The sequence below is a fragment of the Prinia subflava genome, chromosome 1, assembly GCF_021018805.1.
Source record: "Prinia subflava isolate CZ2003 ecotype Zambia chromosome 1, Cam_Psub_1.2, whole genome shotgun sequence".
Taxonomy (NCBI): Eukaryota; Metazoa; Chordata; class Aves; order Passeriformes; family Cisticolidae; genus Prinia; species Prinia subflava.
In genome coordinates, this window is record NC_086247.1 from 147,089,459 (window position 1) to 147,113,504 (window position 24,046).

Genomic DNA, 24,046 nt, shown 5'->3' on the forward strand with positions numbered 1-24,046 from the left:
AAAGGGCCAGAAGTAGAAGGCACATCCAGACAAACCAAGGCAATATCTAGGAACCACAGAGGAGGTTAGAGGACATTTCTAGAAGAAATATGTGGATTTAGTAGCATAAATCCTATTGCAACTGAGGTACATGTTCCTAAACCTCTTAAGTCAGCATGTAAATCTCCTATTTATACCTTCATGGTCAAAGTCAAGTTTGTTTTCTGTGCCTTTTTAAATCTCTTCTGCTCTGAGCAGCACCACAAATAAATATTTAGTGTGCCAGTACATTGCTAAATTATTCATGCTTTAAATTCATAAATGGGAAAGACAATCTTCCTGGCTTTACACGCTCTCCTGGAGAAATGCGTTATTCATTGGTGATTTTAATTTCATATGCATCTTATTTGTCAATCTGTGCAAAGCAGAGTTGGAACATAGGGGGAAAACTGACAAAACATTTTAGAGGTATTTAATTTCACTCTACTTCTTTTCATTAATCACCAAAAAAAAAAAACTAAAAAGGTGTCAGTTAGAGTTACATGAAAATACTTTGAATGGTTTTAGTGCTCACAAAATTGAGACACCTGATTAAACTGGATCAAAGCAGCACCATTTAATTTTGCTTTGGTGACATATAAGAAACATGTGGAAGGTGCACACCCAGGCAGGACCTGTCCACCCACCAAAATGTGCCTGCATGTCACATAAGGTGGGAGTCAGGGAAACGAGAAATCAAGGGACAGCCACTTGTGAGGAGTGTTAAATGAAATGCACATCAGACACAGTGACCTGTGCATGGTGGGCTCCAGAGGTGTGATGGAAGCTGCAGTCTGTGTGCCATGGGAATTAAACAGGATCAATGAGCATGAAAGGGATGCAGGTGAATCCTGCCAGAAGGGCACTGTGATATTATCTCTAAATTATTCCACTACTGATGCCTTGGGAAGGTTGACCTGGAACAGAGACTGGACAGAGCTGGAGAATAAAGTAGGTATTTATTGAAAGGCCCTTAGGGTACACCTTGGGCAGGACAGGGCCTGACCAGGGCTATACCCAAGGTGGACTTAGAATGGTCACAAAATGTCACAAAATGACACTTTTATCAGTTTTGGTCCATTTGCATATTGGGGATTAATTGTACAATTACAGCTTCATGTTGTGAGGTCCCATCCTTCTTGTTCCTCCCTTCAGCCACCCTTGTTTGTGCTGTTGGGCTGAAAGTTGCCCTTGGTCTTCAGCAGGAAAAGGATTTGTTTTGTCTCCCTGCTCTGTGAAGAGAGCTGACAAACATTTAATGTGAGGCTCAAAACTGCACCCCTGGGCAGCACAGAATCTGAGAAACATGAAAGCTAAAACTTAAGGCATCACTACCAAATAAGTTCTGTTTACGGGTGAAGAGTTTGTGTTTATTCACTTTTAGCACTCCTGAAACCCAGCCTGAACAAGAAAAATAAATTGGGACCATCATTTCAGAACCATCAGCAAAACATCTGATCTGTTAATGCTGTCAACAGGATGAGAAACCCCAGCAGTCAAACTGAGTTATTTCTGGTGAAAGGTGTCTACCTACTAAAAGGAGGAAGAAGAAAAGGGACAAAGCCAGTATGGATTAGAAAGGGATTAAAGTTCTAGATAAAATATGAAATAAGCATTACATTTCTTGTTTTAATAAGAAGAAAGAGGCAGGATTGCTTGTAAAGCCCAGGCAATCAGAGTAATGGAGCACAGGTAGATGATTAAATTCACATCCCAAGTAAAAGCCAAGTCCAGGGATCTCAGTATACCCAGGGTACTAAAAAAGGCCTAGCACAGAATGCTGGGGGAAAAACCCAGTGCAAAAAATCCAATCCCAACAGCGGGAACTATAAAAAGCTTGCTGGATTGGGAATAGTCTCACAAGAAAAATAGCATGGCTGGGGGGAAGAGGGAATTCAGCATGAAAATAATCACAGTGAGCCAGGGAATTTTCAGATGATATTTCCAGTGATGGCACAGCATGGCAGGTATTTTCCCACAGGAATAAACAAATCCCTGTCTTTAATACTTCACCACATATCTTCAGACCACTGCACTCTAAAAGAAAAGAGATGATTTGAAAGAGGTGCTTAAGACTTGCTGTGCAATTCTATGAGACAATAAGTCTGATCTCCTCTCACTCTAAAGTCATTTAGCTTATGTTTAACTTATTTGGTGTAAAAAATGAAAGAGAGATTATCATTCTATAAGATGTGAGATGATGGATTGGGTATAAACCCTAGAGGGAGGACTATTAAAAGAAATGCTGGAACAAGGACTTAGCTATCAGTAAAATCGGGCTGAGAATCATATGGCATTTTCTGTTAGAAGAGTGAGGATTTTGAATGCCTTGCTGAAATGGAGGAAAGACAATGTAGATGAACTCAAAAGAGAGTTTGTCAGATTATGAACAGGATTTACAATGTTCATAGGGGTGAAAGGTGTCTGGACTTGATGACACAGAACCAACCAATATTTTTTTGTAACCAGTTGTTCCAGAGCTCAGTGTGAAAATGAAACACACAATGGCACTGCTTTTGTGTGAATTAGGAAGTTTCTAGAAATCCTTTTTGTAATCCTTGCTAAATAACCCTCCATACCTACCAGACAGGAGCATGAGCTTCAAGGGCATCATCCTCAAAATTCCGAAAGTGCTGCCCAGCAAGTGGCCCCTCAAGCCCTGAGCTTGACCAAGGTAGTATCAGAAATAAGAAATGGTGCAGGTCTGTTACAACCTGAGTTAATAAATCCTGTGGGAGTGCAAGATAGGTCAGCTGGACCTCAGCCTGAGCAGCTTTGCTGCTGGCATCTCCCCACAGTGCTGCCCTGTGCTGTGTGTGGTGCCAGCATGGATCACTGCTGGCCCTTGTCTTCCATCCTATCCCACAGTTTAACATTCAAATCTGAGGATACTGAGACACAAAACCAGCAGTGAAATCACTCCTCCAGTTTTGAAAAACTTCCTGGAATGAAGCACCTGAGTTTCAGGCTGCAAAATCTTGACCATGAGCATGGTCATTCAATGTTTGCTTGTACTCAGTCTGTTCAGCTCATGTCCATGAGGCCCAGCCACAGGGATCCCCCAGTTTTGGTTTGTGGGGTCCCACAGGTCCTGGACACAGCTGGTCACCACAACCCTGCTGCCTCTGCCAACTTTCACTGGGGGCATGAATGACTGAGGTACACCTGGGGCTGAGACCTTCCTGTGGTCCAGAAAGTTTGGAAACTCTTCTCCAAACTCTGTCCAATAAAGGAGAAAATGTCTTATTTGGAGATTTGGAGATTTGGCAGGTTTACTTCAAATTTATCTTACAATATTAGTTTCAGAAATAAGCCTCTGGTTCCCAAGATCAGGACTCATAAACCATGTTCCCAGTTATTTAGAGACAGTGTTTTGCCATATCTCTAACAGGTGAATCTGTGATCCCATTTCTGTCATTGCCTTTCATATGATCATTTCAGTAGTGACTTCAAAAGCATTTGCTGGCAAAGTAAAAAAGTTGTGTAAAGAGATCCCAATTAGAATGCAAGACGTCTAAAAACTCCTAACCTTGACAGAAGGCTTTACAAGATCCTGTCACTGAAAACTATAACCTTTGAGAGATGAAGATGGGATTATTTCACCAGGAAGGTAATTGCTGCCACACATGTTGCCCTGGGACACTCCAGGTACTTTCTTTACACTATTAACCATCTTTCCCAAGTGTCTAGAAAATGGTTACAATTTAGGATTAAGGAGGGTGAATTGGGTGTAGCTTTGATGAAGATGTAGAAATCTTACAGAAAGATAGATTCATTTCATCTCGCGGTTAGAAATATCCATTTTAGCCAGCAGTCAATGCTTTTCCTATCTGTTTTTCACAATGGATGAATGTTTCAAATGCAGGTCTCAGGCAGCAAAGGAGATATGTAAAAACAAGATGAGGTTCATAGATTGTACCCTTAAGTTTTACCCACAAATCAACCAGACTACCAGGTCAGATAGAAGAAGCAGAAAAAGATTTTTTTTTTTAGTATTTATGTCCTTTGCTTAAAAGTCTGTATTAGTAATATTGAAAAAAAAAAGTGGAACTAACAGCCTTACATAAACTTTATGATACTTCATATGCTAAACCAAGGATTGGCACACTGGGACAAAGGTACTGAAGAAAAAACTAGTTTGTATTTTTCTCTGGTGTAAGGAAACAATAGCCATTGGGGTATGACAACTGATGGCTTAGGAAATTAAAATAATTTCAAATTTAAAAAATGAAAAACCTAAAAGTTCAAGATCTTACCGGACAGGGACTGACAGAGAGATCTGAATGCTTTCAAGGAGAACATATGTAACCACTCACAAACAGTGCTGAAAAGTGTAGTCCAACCTCCAAACTTTACCTGCTTTTTACCAACCCTCCTCCTTTCTACATTCCCTTCCTTGGGGAATTTAAAGGTGCCCTCTCTATTAAGCCAGTGGAGAAGACAGGTGGGTGAGCACTTGCAGCTTTCAAAGACAACAAAAAATGTCTACCTGACTCTAGAAAGAAAGCAGATAAAAATAATGGTGAAGTTAAATATGGAAATAGCAGGAGATTCTGCTGACTTAAAAGGGAATATTTTTAAATATTTTTGGCACAGTAAAAGGATGCCGAGTTTTAGAAACATGACTTGAGGGAAATTGGGGAGCGTGTGAAGTTTTATGGTTAACCCACTTTCTAAAAGCTCTAATCCAACTTCCAGCACTCAGTAAAGTCCTTTAAAAATGACCTGACCTGTGCCTGGGCATGACCCTAGCAGACCTACCTGCCCCAAGCCCACCTGTGTGGCTCAAGCCCTGCAAAGAGCACCCTGAGCCCAGCTCAGCCTTGGCTGTGGCTGGGACAGCAACGGCTGCATGTGGCTTTACCAACAATAAAATACATTTTCTGTTGCCATTTGAAGGCTACACTGTCTGCTTGTAGAGATGGGCCAGGTTTGGGCTGCTAACATACCCCCAAGGCAAATTGCTGTAGCCAGAGCATGCCTGGGGAGCTGAGTTTCCAGCAGAGATATGGATCTGCCTCATGCTTTTAGTGGTTGAGATACTCAAGGATGGCTCAGGGCAGACAAGCCCCACCAGGCACACTGACAAGAAGCTTGTATCTGCCATGCTGACGCCAAGGTGGTCAATTTGAGTCTGTAATTTGGAAAAACTCAATTGAAATCATGTTTTCCTACTGTTCTGAGAACCTCCTGTGTTTATAAAACCTGAACAATTCAAAGCTCTTTGGCTCCTCAGATGTGAAGCTGTACAGAAACTCACAAAATACAAAATAGAGTTTTGTGTCAACCTGACCTGCTTCTTTGTTGATCATTTATACCAAGAGCAACAGTCAGTCCAAAGTTAAAACTTCAGAATTCATCAGTAAGCAGTCCAGTCACATCCCCAGTAGAGGGTTTTCCTATTAAATTCCAAAAACACTATGAAAAGTTGAGTGTAGAGGAGGGGGAGGTGATTCTCCTGCCTGCAGGAAGCCAAAGCATTTGTGTTCCTGAAGTAGACAACAACTCAAAAAGCTGCAAAGTCATCGCGAACAACAAGCATATGTTCTTCAGGTAAATACAAGTGTTAGAACATTTTGGGGGAGGAGCAGAATTGCCCAAGGCTCCCTGGCTTTGCAATCTGTCAGGAAGAAGCTTCATCAATAATTTATTAAGAGGAATAGTTTGCAAGACAGCACCTCACACTTAGAGAGAACAGATGCACTGCAGTGAGAGGACCCAGCTGCACTCACGGCTGCCTGGGGACGTGTTTGATTGCAGGTTGTGGCACTGTCCTGCCTGAAAGGAAGGCAGAGGGGACAAAAGTGTGGGGAGGGTTTCACCCTGCTCTGCAGGAGCCACTCTGGGCAGGACAGACCCTTCCTCTGCTCTCCCTTATCCCAAACCCATGGTTTGGAGAATCTGGTTGTCTTGGGTTATGTAACCAAAAAAAAAAAAAAAAAAAAAAAAAAAAAAAAAAAAAAAAAAAAAAAAGTATATTCCATTTCATCTGTAGAAAGCAGGTGGGGAGATTTTTCTTTATCTCTTGTAACTCCGGGGTGGGGGGGTGGGGTGCAGATGCCTTCTGATAACAGATCACCTGTTAAAACCAGGTGGGGCAGTGTTTCTTATCTCTTTTACCACTGCCCACCCTCGGGGGGTTATCTTCTGTTAATGGGCCGTTGAGGCTCACCAGTGACTGACACATTACACCATCCATTGGGAGATGCTCCACCCAGTGGGGAGGAGCCAACCATTCCTACCCAGATAAAAACTGAGACGTAGGAACAGCAGGCAGCCTGTGTTCCACTGGATTCCAGAGGAAGACCAGGCCCATCTCACCACCACTGCACCCTTCTACAGGATCATCTCTACTCCACAGAACAACATCTGTTACTCCAGGAGGATTTATTTGAACCCACAGGGTGTCAGGTTGTATCTCTGACTCTGTCAGGGTTTTCTCGGACTTTTGTTTGTTTGCTTGTTTGTTTTTTGTACTACTGTATTTGTATTTTTAATATTCCTATTAAAGAACTGTTATTCCTATTCCCATATTTTAGCCTGAAAGCCCCTAATTTCAAAATTATAATAATTTGGAGAGAGGGAGGTTACATTCTCCATTCCAAGGGGAGCCCCAACTTTCCCTGACAGACACCTGTCTTGCCAAACCAAGACACTGGTGCAGCCTTGGAGAAGATATCCACACCATAACCTTTCCTGAAAAAGTGGAAAACTGAGATTGGAGTTGCCATATTTTCATGACTGGTAATCAGGGGCTGTTAAAGCTTCAGTCTCACACTTTGGTGCTCATTATTGATGGTAAGCTCCTCACTGCTCCATACAGCAGTTCTATGTCCTTCCCAAAGCTTTACAGTTGCAGATTTGGAGGGTCACTTGTATCCCTGTGTGACAGCCCCAGGCCTTCTCTCTGCCCTAAGGACAGCAACACGCTGTGGAGTCAGCAAAGGGTCCCTTCTCTTCCCCTCAGCAGCAGTCATGGGGCCTGGCATTTTACCTGGGCTCTGAGTTTAAAGAGTAAGAAAATCCTTGCCATTTTAGTGGAGGGTTATTTCCTGCTCTACCACAGACTTCCTGAGTGTCCTTGGGTAGCTCCCTTTACCATCTGGGACCTGCCCAGCCAACAGATTTTGTATGTGAGTACTCCCGGAAGAAAGGGAAAGGGAGGATAAGATTTTATCTGGGGAAAAAAATAGTCACCACAACCGAAGGAGCAAACCCATGACCTCCCCCTGGCCCTGCTGATCAGCCCTGATGGTGTCACAGAGCAGCTCCATCAGCTTGTGCTAAGCACAGTGGAATGGTACCACAATAAAAAATACCAATCAGTTTAAATGCCTGCTGTCTTTCCTACAACCTACTATCCAGGTAATTCCCACCAGCCAGCAGGACTGCTCCCCATGGGAAGTACTTTGACATGGGATGGTCAAGGGAGGTGTCAATGCTGTAGACAGATAGATGTGGGAATTTGGAGAGTTTGGAGTGGTCAAAGATTGGAGTTTAGGCTAGTAATGTGGGCTTCTAAATGCACCCACGTTGGACAGGAGCAGGAACTTCGCAAAGCACTAGAATGGAGTCAGTGCTGGGAGACAGGGAAGGGCAGAGGATCAAATTTCAGGAGACAAATACAGAAACAGCAAAGACTTCAGGCATTCAAGGGCAGCAGCAGCTACTTTGGATCAGATCAGATCTATCAGCTCAGGAAGTCTCTGAAATTGGATCAGGTCATACAAAGCCTGCCCCTTCTTTCAAGCATGAAATGGAAATTCTGTATTTTCATGGCCGTGAAATTTGCATTTAGCTTTGTCTGCTTAGGAGGATAGATGCTTGTTACTTCAAATGTCGTACCCCTTTGGAGATAAACACTGAATAACTCTGTTGGAACTGAGGCTCACAGATTCCCTCTTTTGTAGCAGAATCAAAGAAGTACCTGACCTGAGTAGGTGTTAAGACTCTCACTGTGCATGTCCTTTTCAACAGGAATTTAAAATGTTCTGTGTTTCCTGGAATCTGGTCTGAAACTCAGTTTTAAGCAGAGAAGACAAAGACTGCAGAAATGAAGTTTGACAGTGACCCATAGGAGTTCACACCCCAGAGTGGAAAGGAAATGCCACAGGTAGGAATCAGCACTGTTTCCATCCTCGTTTTCCTGAATGCAGAGATCTGAGACCCATAATAAATTAGCATGCTATTAATTTAGGATAATGAAAATGTCTTTAAATAAGTGTGTTTCGAGGTAGTCTAACCAGTCCCAAATTTTAGGCACAGTGGGTAAAAAATATATATGCTTGATACACAGAAACATGCTTTAAAGGAAAAAAAAAAAAAAGGCAACATCTAATGAATTTTTAGAGGTTTGTTCTGTAGTACCACATAGTACTCTTCTGAACTAAGAGCAAATTATTCCTTTTTTCTATCAATGGTGGGTTAAATCATACAAATACAACTATGTCACAACAACTTATATGAAAATTGAGGAAATTGAGTAATACATTTTTTTAATTATTTTTATGGCAGACAACAGCCTTAAAAATCAAAATCACAAGTTATTTTTTTAAGCACAATGGATAACTTACAAGAAGACCAAACTTTTATTTGAGACTGAGATCTCTGTGGCCTTCTACTCCAACTCAAGCAATGGGTTGGGTTATTTTGAAGATTTTTTAGGCTAAGGGTACAGGGTAGTTTTTGTTATAATTGCTTTCAGTCCCTGAAGCTGGGCCAGAAAGGAGGCAAGAGACCAGCACAAATCAAACACCTGCACTCAGCAGAGTTCACTGAGACTACAGAGAGCCACTGCAGGAAGTGATTTTCAGAGATCTGGGCAGACATGGATATGATGGGAAGGGACACAATGCAAAGCCCTGACTGATCAGGAGATTCATGTTCTCTGTAGGCTCCTGCAAAGTTCTGTTGCTTGAACACAGAAAATGGACAAACTGATATTTTCATCAGTAAAACAGTGAGGACAGGTTGAGTGATGCCCTTTAAGAATCTGTGTCTCAGTTCTTATCCTCCAGCCATTCAATCTTCAAATAAACTCTATCACTAGAATGGCAGTGTAACTCAGTGAACTGAGGCTTTTACCCTGGGCACCAAGGTGGAGAGGAAATCAGCATCATCACATTGGCTAGCAAAGAAGCCATGCTGGCAAAATTTGTGGAGTAGAAGCCTGGATGTTAATGAACACAACTCATTATTCCAGAAGTTATGTCATTTTCTTGGGTAATGTTTATCAGTGGCAAATGAGTCCTGTCTTTTTTCCTGTTATGTTTTCCCATCTTCATGGAAAGAAATTCAGATTAATTACCAAATGTCTTTCTAACTCTTTGAAGACTTTTATACAAATGACTATAAGAAGAGAGAGAGCAACATTTTACATGGGCAGACACTAATGGGACAAGGGGAAAAGGTTTTAAACTAAAAGAGATAAGATTTTTATTAGAAATTAGGAGGAAATTCTTTAATAAAGTGTGTGGTGAGGCATTGGAACATGTTGCCTGGAGAAGCTGGAATCCCTGGAAGTGTCCAAGGACAGGTTGGAAGGGGCTTGGAGCAGCCTGGGATAGTGGAAGGTGTCCCTGCCCTTGGCAGAGAGGTGTCATTAAGGTCCCTTCCAACCCAAGCCTTTCTATGGTTCTATGACTCATTATCTGTACTAACTGCTCAGGTCAGAATTCAAAACAAGGACAAAGTTTACAAATGTTCAATGCCAGAATAAGAAACAGTGCTCACTTCCAGCAGCTGCCACCTTCTGCTTCTCAAGTGTTGCTCCTCCCTCTGAGTGCAACCTCCAGGTAAGCAGAAAGATGTGTTCACATCCTTCCAGGTGAAGGCTGTGACACTACTGGCAGCACAATTTAAGAGAATCACTGAAAATAAGGCTTGGCCTATTCAGTCTCGATACCTTTGAAGTCATTGCCATACAAAAGTAAATCTCCCCTCCTGATTTTCTTATGGGACCATCAAAGAAGCCCAGTTAAGGTCTAAGCTGAGTGGGAAGGGTTTAAGACACACCTGGCAGCTCTTGGCATGTCATAGAAGGGTTTCCACATGTCAAATCATGTTTCCATAAGATTATATTTTTTTTAACTAGGAAAATCTTGGGATATGTCTGTAAATATGCTCTGAAACACTGCATAAAACAAATATAAATTAAAATCATGAACCTGGCTTTGGCCATCTTTAGTAGCTCCCTATGTAGTGAGATCTCTGAAGCCCAGCTGTTAGGGGGTTTTTGGGGAGCATTTGAATGGGCCACTGATTCCAGTTCACAGGAGGAAAAGATCAGTGTCTACTTCTGTGACAGAAATAGATTACTAAAGGTTGAAATAATTTAGGTATCATTTGCTTATTAATAATTCCCAGTACTATGTGGGCAGCTGATAAATTAGATTTTGAATTTTTTTATTTTCTTACTAAGATGCATCAAGGAGAGCTCTGTTATTAAGCTGAGGAAGAAAGTAACCTTTAATTTGCAGATCTGCCAAGGGGCTATTTGGAACACTGAATTATCCCTGTAGATCTCTAAATGAAATTGTATTTCCCTTACATCTGACATTATTCAGATAGCTGATAACTTTGCTGTACCTAAATTAATACACAGTCCAAGCTAAAGGCCACCAGAATGGCTGCATGGCCAGACCCAAGCGTGGTGTAAAAAGATGGAGATCTATTGAATTCTAATCACCAGGGCTGCATTTCTGACCCAGAGAGTCATGAAGGTTTAGTGAGCTATGGTAGCAAGTTGTTTGTAAGCCTCAGATATTGGATTAAAGACCAGAGGTCTTTAGAATTGATGGAGTGTGGCGTTTTTTAGTAATCATAAAAGCAGCGCTTGTCCCACAGTTTATTTTCTCTGCTTTGCACACCTCCTCCTCCTCCCCACAGCAGGCACATAAACCAGAGCATCTCTTACAACTACATACCTGCCTTCATGCCTCAGTGATTCACTGCCTTCTCCCATTGACACTCAGCTCTCTGGGACATATCCTTGGAGGTCAGGATGCTCAGGGACGTACTCCCTGATGAATGACGTGCTTTCAGGGCAGGGAAGAAAGGTTTGGAGATTACTTCAAAAGACATTACATCCTAAACTCAGTCAGACAGTGTTCAAACACTGCCATGAGAGCCAAAAAATCCCCAGCTGAGGACAGTGAATAGCAATTCATGTGGGGATTAATTCCCTACATGGACCCGTGGCATCACCCATCCCTGTTTAACATAGAGGAGTGCAGGGCAAGTAGGGATTTTCCAGGTCATTGTGTTTTCACCCCTGCCTATTGCAGGCAGACAAAGTATGGGTCATCTTCAGAATAGTCTGGTTTTGTACCCTGACCCCATCCAGAAACTGCTCCAGAGCTTTGCTCCTCTGATGCTCAGAAATTTCTAGCTAAAGAGTATTCCCAGCTACTCTGTGTATGTCTGTTCCTTCACCTGTATGATTTCTCTTCTCTTCTCTTCTCTTCTCTTCTCTTCTCTTCTCTTCTCTTCTCTTCTCTTCTCTTCTCTTCTCTTCTCTTCTCTTCTCTTCTCTTCTCTTCTCTTCTCTTCTCTTCTCTTCTCTCTCTTCTCTTCTCTTCTCTTCTCTTCTCTTCTCTTCTCTTCTCTTCTCTTCTCTTCTCTTCCTCTTCTCTTCTCTTCTCTTCTCTTCTCTTCTCTTCTCTTCTTCTCTTCTCTTCTCTTCTCTTCTCTTCTCTTCTCTTCTCTTCTCTTTCTTCTCTTCTCTTCTCTTCTCTTTCTCTTCTCTTCTCTTCTCTTCTCTTCTCTTCTCTTCTCTTCTCTTCTCTTCTCTGTCTTCTCTCTTCCTTCCACTGTGTCTCCATCCTGTGCTTCTGCTCATCAATCACAGGTTTATTTATGGTTGCCATACACCTGCTTGTCTTTCTTTTACCAGGCTGTAAAAGTTTTACTCTCCTTTTCTTTTTTCATAAAGGACACTTTCTTGTTCCTACCCACTCTACTTCCCTGCTTCCTAGTTATCCATCTCACTTGAATGACCAACGTTTTATATAGAAAAATGTTACAATTCCTGCTGTCTGACAATGCCCTAACAGTGATGTCATTACTTACCTACCTCCACTGGATGTGCTTGTGCCAGTGCAGCCTACCAAGGTATTTATCTTTTCATAGCCATGGTGCCTCCTAGTCACCTTATGAAGGAATATATTTATCTTTCCTCACCGTTGCTCCTTTATTTGTCTATAAAGTGGTCTTGCAAGGATTATTGAAAAAGATTGTCAGTAACCTCCCTGAGACTGACATAGCTCCTGTTAGCTGCTACAGCTTCTTTTCTGTCATTTCACTGAGCAGTTCTTGCTCTGGTCCTCATGTTTTCTGCTTTTACTTACAGTTTCTTCCCACATGGCACTTTCTCAAATGAGTTTTTTGGGTTTTTTTACACCAGGTAAATCTCATGGATAAAATCTCTTTATCAGAGAAAGGTATCAAGCAGCATGGCATGCTGTCCCTTTGATAAACCTGTGTTGTTTTTTACCTGAGTTAAAAAATAAACCTGAGTCTGCTTTCTGCTCGCCTCCATGTCTCTGATTTTTCCTTGCTTTCACAGTGATTCAAAGACTTTTGGTACAATTGCAATCAGGTTATTAATGTCTCATTGTTTCTAGCACTTTTCCTGCTTTCTTTTTTTATTTTTCCCTCAAGGACAGCACTATTCTCCAACAGTCATAACACACATTTATAGAGTTACTGTTGTGAATCCAGTTTCACTTGTCTGACTTTTGGTATTGCAGGACAGTGATAATTCAGCCCAAGCACATTAATCTCCTTATGTTCACAGTTACCTCACATTTAGCACTGCATTTTCCATCTATGCATTCTCACTGGCCAGCACACCTTTACTTTCAGATCCAGCCTTATCCACTTTTCTGAAAGCTGATGCCAGGCAAACAGTTAGGTTTTAATCTGTATTTTTTTTATCCTTAAATAATATTGAAACCTTCTTCTTTTCTTGTCCACACTGAAGTTGAGATCCAAGGGAAAGTCTAGTGGTCATCACAACACTGACAAGGGAGAAGGGACAACGTCCAAAAAACGTTAGGAAGGCAAAGCTACATTTAAATGTAATTCCCTCTTGCTGAGAACTGTCCTGTTTTATGGATGAAGGATGATCTACCCACGCAGGATTTCATTACTTTTCCTTTGATATATCAGCACATTCAGTGTTACAGCCCTCCCACCTGTCTCCTTTACTTTATTGTCTGCCATTACCTTGCAGTGCTAAGTGCAGCCTAAACTGAGCTCCTCACAGCACACACCTGCCATTCCAGAGGTCCATAAAGTGCTGTGCCTAAGAGGCTGCCTGAATAAACTATCAGAATGTAATAAAGATGACTGGAGTGCAATTACAGCTGCTAACTCAGCTTTGAAAATGACATTCTAAGTCAAGAACATCCAACAAATAGACAAACCATAGGCTCCACCTGGGAAAGCTTTGACTCCTCAGCAAACCCTGCCCTGGCTCTGTGACCTTGGGCCAATCTTTTACCTCTACAAGCATCCCTTTCCTCCCACACCTTGTTTCTTTAGTCTGCTGGATCTCTAGGGACAGAAGTGGATTTTTGTTTCATTTCTTTTCGTTGCCTGATGATTCTCACAACACAAAAAATATACCAAACCCCTCAGGTTCTGTTTCTGTTTTAATCCTCCTCCACCACATGAAAGCTGAGCTGTGCTCTTTCTGTCCTGAGTGTTGTCACAACCAGATGCACACCTGGGACTGTGTGACAAAGTTGAGAGCAGGGCAAAGGAGCAAAGTGGCTGGATCCTTCACAAGCCCAAACTGGAATTTTATTTGAACTACACCTCAGCAGAGCAGGAGCATCTTTTTCATTCTTTAAGGGGCTGCACCTTGAGGTACAGCACTCGCTGCTTCCAGCATCATGCCAGAGGATTTACAGTAGAGTAGGTTTTCCTCATTCTCACATGGAAGAGGTATTCTTATCTTCTTTCTAAATTGATCAAGTCCCTTCAAATCTGCTGCCAAATTCCCTTGGCTGATGCTGCCCTTTCCCATTTTGTCTGCCTTTGCCAACAAACATCACAACATGCTACAAATGGCCCAGGTCCTGGGAAGGGGCACCAATGCTGATCTTTCTCATCCTCTGGCAGCTATTGGTGCCCTGAAATATTAGAAAGTCCTTCCCAAAATAATCACTAGAAATAAAGCTTAAATGCACTTTTTTTCTTCCTATGTGTGGAATTGACCAAAAACTCAGCCTGAGGGCAGTAAGTAATCACTGCACACCGGCCTTATTTTTGTTTCATTATATATAAAAGGCATTGTAACACAAGCTCTCAGTGTTAACCCTGAAGGATTTTTTTTTCCCAGAAGCTTTCACAGTTCTTTGATGGAAATGCAAGTCAAGATGTCTTGACCTGTTCCACGTGCCCATGCCTCTGGCTTTAGCTCCCTAACCACACACCTTCACACCTGAGACATGTATTTGCTCCCCTGTCTTCTCCCTGCAGAGAAAGTCATGTCCCCACACTCCCTACGTTTCTCAGGAGAAAATCATGAACAAGTTGAGGAGAGCAATGACTAAGGAAAATAAGAGCTGCCTTCACTGATGGGTTGGCTCAACTCTAGCTCAGCTGAAGTCTTTTGAATGATGGGAATATCTACCAATACTAAATTTTACCAAATGAGCCCTATCTGCTGTGGGTAGGTCTGTCCCATGCATGTTGGTGGCAACGTGACATTTTTACCACTGCTAAAGCACATTTTCAGGTACAGCAGGATGTTGAGATTGCATTTTCAAAGGCAAAAAGCCTCTCTTCTTCATATCATTGCTTTTCAATAGATTACTGAGAACTAACCAGTGTTAAACTTCTGGGGCTGCTTTCTGACATAGACGTGTGAGATTTGCCTCTTCAAAAGTCGTTAGCAAGGTCTGAACCCCTGACCTGTGGAGCTGAACACAGATCTACGCCTCTCAAACTCACAGCTGAACTTCACCAGCTGCATTAGGTTCTTATCTTCTCAGACAACAGGGATGCATGACGTGCACTTTGAAGGCACCTGCAAGTTCTCCTGAAGCCAACTACCCGAGGGCAAGGACTTGGCCTCTCAGTATTTTGTGGATTTCCTTGCTCATACCAGTCAATTAAAACACTGTGACATTTGCTACAATACTCCCTTTTCCAGCTGTCTTTTAGGGTTTTTCAACAGGCTTTGGTGCCCAGCAGGAGCTCTAACAGGAGCAAGTGTCTGACATTTTAAATTCAATTCCGTGACACTTGCCAGAACGACCCTTCTGAAGTCAGTCACATAATGCTCCCCTCATCCACCTGTCCAAGCAGGTCTGACTTGAGTGAATGCTTCTGCTGACAGAGTAAGTTTTCTTTGGTAAATTTATGACAAGTGTAATGTTTACCAATGAAGATTGAACTGAAGATGAACTCAAAACATTTCCCATTACCGTAAGCCAATAAAGAGACAGAAACAATATAAGAAGAGAAAGACATCAACTTTGTTACTTAGACCAAGTCCAGGAGGAGTATGACAAAGGACAAGGATGTTTTGAGCTCTGAATCTATCAAAGTGAGCTGTAGAATGCCACTTCAGCAGCACACACTGGTGAGTCACTCAGTTCAGGTTTCCAGAAGCATTAAAATACTGAACATGGAGGGTAAGACAGAAGAAAAAAAATGTATAAATAAAAAAACCCCACCATGTTTTCATGCCTGCCTGACTGGGATGATGGTCCCCAACTATGTGGACACCCACTGAGTGTTCTCACAATATAGAAATTGGTCTATTTAATGGTACACTGGTACACTTCCCAAATGGTCACTGTGGTCCTCTTCAGTGCAGTTCATTGCTCAGCCATGTATCAACTTGCTTGTACCTTCTCTCACAGCCAATCCAACTCAAAAAGATGCTTTGCTGCCAAGAAGGTTCACCCTCTGAACAGAGACTCAAACCTCCAAGTTGTGGAGCCAGGGAGTGGTCTGGAGAGGGAGAAGACTCTACCTTATCTTGATTTCTTCCCATTGCTGACAGCCTGGTTGTCCTCTGTGTCTATAGCAGAATATTTCACATAGGCAGGAATGGTGCTGGTACAGACTAAACTCACTGGGCCCAGTCCAGGGACTTGAAGGGTCCAGAGACTTGGAGGTCTCTGCCTCCCAGCATGGTCTCAAGACCATGGTGGTCCCTCCCAAGACACCAAATGAGTGCTCAAGATTCATCCCAATTTAGCAAAGTGCTGCCACTCATGCCTCAATCTCTCCTCACTTTGTCTCAAGAAGCAAAGCAGTATTTTTATCTTTGCTCCACAGCAGGGCAATCACTTCTAGCACAGAGAAGAAAAGTTAGGGGCTGAGCTGGACACATTAAACAGGAGAGCTAATTGATTGGAAAGTACTCAGCAAGATACTCCTTGTAAAGAACTGATGAATCAACAAGACCCTTCAGTCTTTTTTTCTTTTTTCCTCAAAACCAAAGTTTGATTTTGTTGGAGAAGGTGAGAAATCAAAATCTCCAATCAGTATTTGGGTAGAGGAGGGAGACACAAATCACTGTCTTCCCACATGTGCTCATGTGCAGTTGCTTCTCAGAGTGGCAGTAGACAGTGAGGGCAGATTGAAGGAGCCCTTTCCCTCCTAACAAGCAGAGCATCCACAGGGAGTTCAGGGGAGTGACTCAACTGCCAAACTTTTTGCTCTGCCAAGACTGCTCTGTTCCTCGACCTCCCCTTCCTCATTTCTCAGGAAAAATAAATAAGCAAACACAGTCATTTTGGTAGGTCTCCAATGCACATGGGTTTGGCACAGAGAACTCCTTGAAGCTTCAACATTTTTCACAAGACAGGAAAATGGATTCACAGTCACTTCTGATGATGCAAACCATTTTCTGCTATGAACAGCCAGGGTTTAAAACTACCTCTGAACATCCATCCTTCAGCCAGTTCCTGAAATATGTGCCCCTTCAAATGTGCTTCTGTTGGATTTCTGATTAGCCTTCAAAGGCTAATCTACCTCATAAGAATTTAATTGCTTAGGGTGTTGGTACATAAGGACCACAGTGCATTCATGACCAAATGAAAGACATTTTATTCAACATGAAATGCTGTTTTTATTATTCCTTTTAATCATTTGAGTGGGCTTGACGATAAGAGGCAGAAATATTCTCAAACATCCAAGAATAATTAATCTTGTTTGTTTATGCAGGGAAAATGGATAGATTCATGTAATATAAAACAAGGGCAAGGAAAAAGTAATTTTACACAAATGTCTTATTATTTAAATGCTTACTTCTGCTTCACATGATTGAAGAGGACAAGGAGATCAGAAAAATGAAAAGAGTTTTCAAAAACTAAACAATCCTTCCAACATGCCCCCTTCTGTTTTCTTTTACACACAGGAACTGATCACAGACACCTTTGTGGCAATTTTAATTACTTTTGTTAAGCCTCTGAATGAGGGGAGGAAAGACCCACACAGGGAAAGCTGGTGAGTACAAAAATAACAGAGGGTCAGAGAGATTTCACCCAATTGAAACATTTCTTTATAAGGCCACCAAACTGTTTCAAGTGCTAATCTACTGCTTGGAAACAGGGAAACACACCCCCACTGCACAGCCAGGGATGCTGCCATGGGAGCAGGTGCACTGTCACAGTCTGAAAACTCTGGAATACATATGAACCTCCCTTTTGGAGGCATTATTCCTGAAAAAATATTGCCACGTGTTTTACTTTGTTGCCAGACTGTTGTCTAGCACAATGAGGTCCTGCTTCTGGCTTACTCAGTGTCTGGCAGGTGAATGGCTGAAATGGGCAAAGTCTTGGATGACAGCAGTTCAGACATAATTCTGGGTTAGCCATAATTCAGGGCCAGCCATAATTCAGAGCCCTGCCTCTGCTGCAAGCTTTGTCTTGTGGATCCACATGGATATAACAGGAATTGGATATTTGATGCCAGTTAGCATCTTTCCCTCAGAGATGTTTGGCTGCCATGAGGAAAGGACAGGCAAAATCATTGTGCTCCTGAGCAATTTTCTATCAGGGAAAGCTCTTCAGTGCTCTCAGAAAAGGGCAACACAAGAACAGGGAGGAGAAAAGCTTCAGCTGGAACCAGCTGAGAACATTGCCAACACTCAGTACTGAAAACACTTCGGCTGACAGCAGCCACTAACAACTGGTTTTCTTCTGAGGTCACATTGCTCTCCTCCAGTAAAATGAATTACTACAGTGGCAGTCGCAGCAGGGAGGACAGAGACACCCAAGTCTTGCAGAAATTCTCTTTCATCTCACTGCTCAGTGCTAAACCTTGTCTTGCACCAGACTGGCAGAAGCCAGAAGGACGCAGGGAGGTTTAACTAAGTCTCACTCCTGCCCTGTTTGCAGTCTGAAGACACAAAAGGGTCTCAAGCTGTGATTCTCCAGCACCTCCAGATGACCAGCTGTGGAGTTCTCCTTATCAGCTGACTGATAAGAGTGCAAATGACTGTAAAGAGCTAAGGAAAATCAAGGCACAGCTTTCTCCTGTTCAATCCAATGGTTCTGGCTCACTCACCCTGACAGGAACCCTCCAGCCTTGCCCCTTGGAGATGTTTTCAACTGAGACCAAGAAAATAAAACCTGTAAACTCTCCAGCACTCAGGTCTGTGCTGCCTTCCCTTCCCAGAGGAACCAGGATTTACTCACGGTATGGCACAGGGAAGGACAAGAGCACCAGGACAGTTGCACCAATTTTTCTAAACCCAGTGTTCAAACTGAGAGGAAAAGGAAAAGTGGAATGAACATGATGAGCCTTCAAATGTAAAGATTTAAACAAGGATTGAGCCTTTAAGGGGTACAAGTCACAGCAACAAGTGGAGGAGCATTTTCATCAGCAAGGACTGAACTCATGGGAAAGGAGAATCCTTAACTCTCCATTTGTCTGTCTGCAGTGCCTGATGAGATTTCCCATTCTTCCAGTAAAATGATTATGCAGTTTAAACATCCACTTAATTCGCTCCTAGAAATTTCAGAGAGTTTAATTCTGCTTGATTACCATTTCCCTTATTACTTCCATCATTATAGGTACAGCATAAATTTTATTGGTTTTAGATGAAAGACAAAAAGAGACATAAATCTTCTACTGCTCCTTGGTAACTAATAACCTTTTTGTTTGGAAAGGCAGACAGATGCAGAGTTATTTACCCTTTTCCAAATATGACCGAGCAACATTTGAAAATTAGACCTCAGACTTTTCTGTTTGTTCTAATATTTGATTAAGCTGCCAGATAAGCATTTTTCAACACTGAAAATATACTTACTTTCTACCTAATGGCATTCATATGAATTACTGTGTTTAAATTATCTTCAACTTTTTAATGGGGTGTGTAAAATATTTTTAGGTAGATATGGAACTTAAATGTCAATGCTTGTGTGCTACTTTGATTTCACTGAGCATTTTGAAAAGAATTTCTGGCATAATGTAACACAGGAAATTCAGTCATGATTTATGAAAAGCTTCATTTAACATTAATAGAGCTACAGGGACCATTCACCCCTGGTCAGTGCTGTATTCTTAAGGCAGAGCACAAAAAATGTGCCTTGAAATATGCTTTGCACTGCCACAAGAGTAAAGAGAGAGAGAAAGAGGGAGATTTCATCTTTACTGCTCAACCTTAACTGCAAAATAGTTAAAATAACAGAAATAAAATGCATTGAGCAGTCTCAGGTAGGAAAATCAAGCACACAAGGCAATTTAAATGAAGTTCTGTCATCCTGGTTTCTGGGCACCTCCAGTTTGCTGCACATGCCCTGGAAGGGTATAAAAAGGGATGTAAAAGCAGCAAACAGAGCAGAAGAGACCCTGGGACTGCAAGGTACAGAAAAGTCCCCAGAGCAGAGAGTGCAGGGGTGCATCATCCTTTTCCTCCCTAAATGAGCTACATCAAAAGTCTTTCCAGATAAACAGACAAGGAAACAACGTAATTGTGCTGAGCTCAGAAGAGAATTTTTCCTCGAGAATTATTCAAAGGACATTCACTTAACCTGCTAATAAAGTAAAATTATATTAATACAAAAATGCATAGTATATAATAATACTATTATAATTTTGGGGTCTTTCTCCATGTCTATAGTGAATGTAGGCTTGAGAAATTTGATACCAGTTGTAGAAAAGTGTATTAAAATCCCAAAGGTTTTCCTCCTTTATCTTCTCAATATAAGTTCTGTCCTTTCCATGGATATATTGGCAGGCAGAATAAAAACAGGTTCTTAAATGAGATTTACAAAGGGAAAGAATGATCAGAACAGGAAGAAAAGTCCCACAGACCATTTCTAATGGTCTCTGAACCAACTGGATTCTTGGCTGGGCAAGGTCGGGAAACCATGCCCAAAACCTGACACTGTCAGGGCAATGTCCTCTGCAATGTCCTGAGGCCTGGATGCTGCAAGGGCAGGAGGGCAGCTGTCCTAAAGGCTGAACTAAATATCAAAGATAAAAAACTGCTGTCTTTTCACCAACTTTTATCCACCCTGGAATGGAGAAAGCTGCTCACACGTCTCCCAGGCACCAAACCACTCTTGACACCCACTCTTCTGTCTGCTTTTATTAATGCATGTCAATACATCACCAAGTGAACAGTCTGATTGCAGGAACCAGCACATTGTGAGACCGTGAGCATTGTCCTGAGTTACCCACTTGCTGCTTGCCCAGGCTGCTGTAGGGAAGAGAACCTGCCCTCTTTTCAAATGACAGTCTCCTCCCTCCAGTCAGTCCCATCCAGCCAAGGGGGAAGATGAATTTCCAGCCTCAAAAACTCCCATACTTGGTCTCAGCTGCATCTCAGGGCACTTAGCTGTGAGTCTCTCACCAAGTAGCTCAATGGGAGGGCAAAAAGTGATGCTGATCCTTCTCCTAGGCCCACTGAAACCAGCAAACTTCCACAGCCTTGTCTCTCTTGCTAGTCAGCCAAATCACTCCTTCACAAGCCCAAAGGACACAAAAGCTGTGAAGATATTGTCCCTAAAAGGCACAAAAGATTTCCTTTTCTTCCTGTCTCCCCAAAATCCTCTTCAGCCTTGATGTTCCTGCAGTCGTTGTTGTTCTAAAGGCTTTTCCTCTCTTGATTCATTTTAGATCCAGTTTGCTGCCTTTGTCCCTGCTTTGAGGACTGTGCTCATCTATGGAGTCAGGTATTGTTGATCTTCTCATATTTTCTGTTATCAAAGGGGTTGGGACTCATAAGTCCTATTGCAGTTCTTAGAAAAAAGCATTCTTCTGACTTCTATCCAATGTGGGGTTTGTTTTTTTTTTTGTATGGAGGGTGACATTACAAAGCATTCTGCTCCATCCCAACCCCCTGAGCTGCTCACTGACTGCCATCTCCTTGCCATCCCCTGTATGCCATGCAGAGGTTTGATAGCCCAAGGGCTGAGCTTCAGACAGCAGCTCCTGCTGAAAGAGAATTACCTTTTTAATGAGTCCTTATCACTGGTAATTATTCTGCTCACAACTAGACGACAAGCTACTGGATGTAGGGTCAGGTAACAAAATCCTGCCTCATTAAAACCTCAAATGTTCTGACACAGCCATCATCTGTTTCTGCTATGAGCTGTAATTTCACTGCAATCACCAGGTTAGGTCACAAACCACAGAGTGTTTTCCACTGGAATTCATTTGACAAAAGAAAACCCTCCAAAGCAGTGAATTCTTTTCATGGCCATAACATGTTGCTGATGCAAACAATCCCAGTTCTTCTGCAGGAAGGTCACTGAAGGTTGAGGCATGGATTTATGCAGGAACCAGTGAATGCAGAACCTGACCATTGCAACAGTGATTTCCCCGTCAGCAAAAGCCACAAGCAAATTCAGAATTAGCTTCATTATTTGCAGCCAAGACATCTTAAACTGTTTTTCTGAGGTTATAGAGGTTAAGCAGCTTTTTTCTGTATGTGTGTGTGTGTGCACCAGAGAGACTGTGTGACAGTCCTGCTGTAACAAAATCAAATTCAACACGAGCAGAAATCTCAGAGACGTTTCATGAAAACTGCCTGACAAAGAGAGCTTGTAAAGTACTAAAAGATGCAAGGTGAACACACACTTCATTAGACACCAGACGGCCAACCACAAGATATAACTTGGAGGAAAGCAGGCTGCATTAACTCCAGTGTGAACAGACGGATGTGCTTTTAACAGGGAGCCCCTGATGCCCAGCATCCTCACTGCTTTTAGCATTAAGTACTTTGTTTCACAACAGGTTGGGAATGATAACTGCACTCAGTGGTGTAACAAATCCTTCCAGAGACTGAAGTAATGTCTAACTTTTTAAATATTAATTTTGGAGAATGAGCATTTCAAGTGAACTGCGTGTAATAAGTGAAAATCAGTGGTTTTCGACAGGCACATTTCATGGGAATTTTCAGCTCTGTGCACAACTCCTATGTTGTCATTGACATTTGGAAGCCCTTGAGATTTAAGCATTAATCCTGGCTCATCTGTATCTGTGAGTTTTAATGTCAATATATTTAAAGGTTCATTCTACATAGTACCCGTGATCTCCTCAGGAATTTGAAAGCACAAGGGAAGATAAGGACATTACTGGAAAAAATAATGATGCTGACATAGGAAAATATTCAACAGTTAAATAATGACCTCACTTCCACTAAACTCAGACAGATAATTAAATCATCTTATCTTTGTTCAATTTAAAGGGCAAGCACCAGTAAAGTGGAACACAAGCAAGCAGAGCCATTAAGGGAAATGGCACTGTCATCACAAGATGTCAAATCTGGAACCATGGCTTGATGCTGTTGAAGACACAAGGGATGGCATTGCCACCATCCTTGTCCACCATAAGCATTCAATATGTCATTGTAGAAATGTACTGGCTTGCATCAGGGTAAAATGTTACCATTTTAATGCAAAAAAAAAGTTCCCCTGAAATGTATTTTGCAAACTTTCTTTAATTTTGAAAGGAATGGCAAAATAAAATCACAACATGCTTTACGTTTCACACAGTTGTTTACTTAAGCATACTTTCAACCCTGTTGAGGAGTCAGTTTTCTAATTCCCCAACAGGAAAAGACTATATAAATATCATAATTCAAACTGCAGCATCAAGGAACCATGTTCACTCTATCTGGGGAAAAAAAATAAACCTCAGGAGATTAATAACTAAACTTATCAAAAAAATGTTTTTCTCTCTTCTTAATCTAAGAATCAACCCACATGCTTTGTGACATGGGGCAGTGACAGCTGGACATGTGCAGAAAACATTGCACATGAGCAAGATGTTTGGCAGAACATTTGGCTTTGGCACTGGAGGAAAAAGTCCTACACATGCTAAGCACAATTTCTTCCCCTTGCTGATTGCTAGACCAGAAAACCTTGACATGTCTGCACCAGTTAGAGAAGGCTATAAAATGCTTTCAGAAATCATTAGGTTTATTATAGAACATCAGCAGGAGGAGGATGTTGGTAATTATTTAAACAGGTGATTATGCAAAACACTATTACCAAACAATTTGTATCTCTCTTCAGAGAAACCTGAACAATATTTTTCATTAGTGAAAAGCTGAATTTGCAGCCATTCTTGGAGTTATCATAAGTAATAAGTATAGCTAGGACAAATGCTTTGATTCACTGTATGAAATCAATATGCCATCAATTAATTTCATATTTATATTCCTACATAACATCCCAAGTGTTACCTGCAAGAGTGTTTGTGATCTCAAAGGATAATCAGAGGGCAGTTCAGTGACATCATATCCATTTATCTCATATAGTCAAAAGAGGTCAATTATGAAACTTGTAAGTCTCATAATTGCTTGTTTCAGTTAATTCTGTCCTCAGATGAATTGGTGAAAACATGCAACAGCACTGTCCACAGAGCTGGATTGCAAGCAAGCACTGATAGCCTAAGGGGGAAAAACTGCAGAGTGTTTAAATACTGCAAATACCACAAATGTTAAAACCAGACAAAATAATGCACCTGCACAATTTAGTAAATAATTCCTTTCACTCTGATTTCTAAGATGGACAATGCCATCTGAGCCATGGTGGTTTAAGTGGGC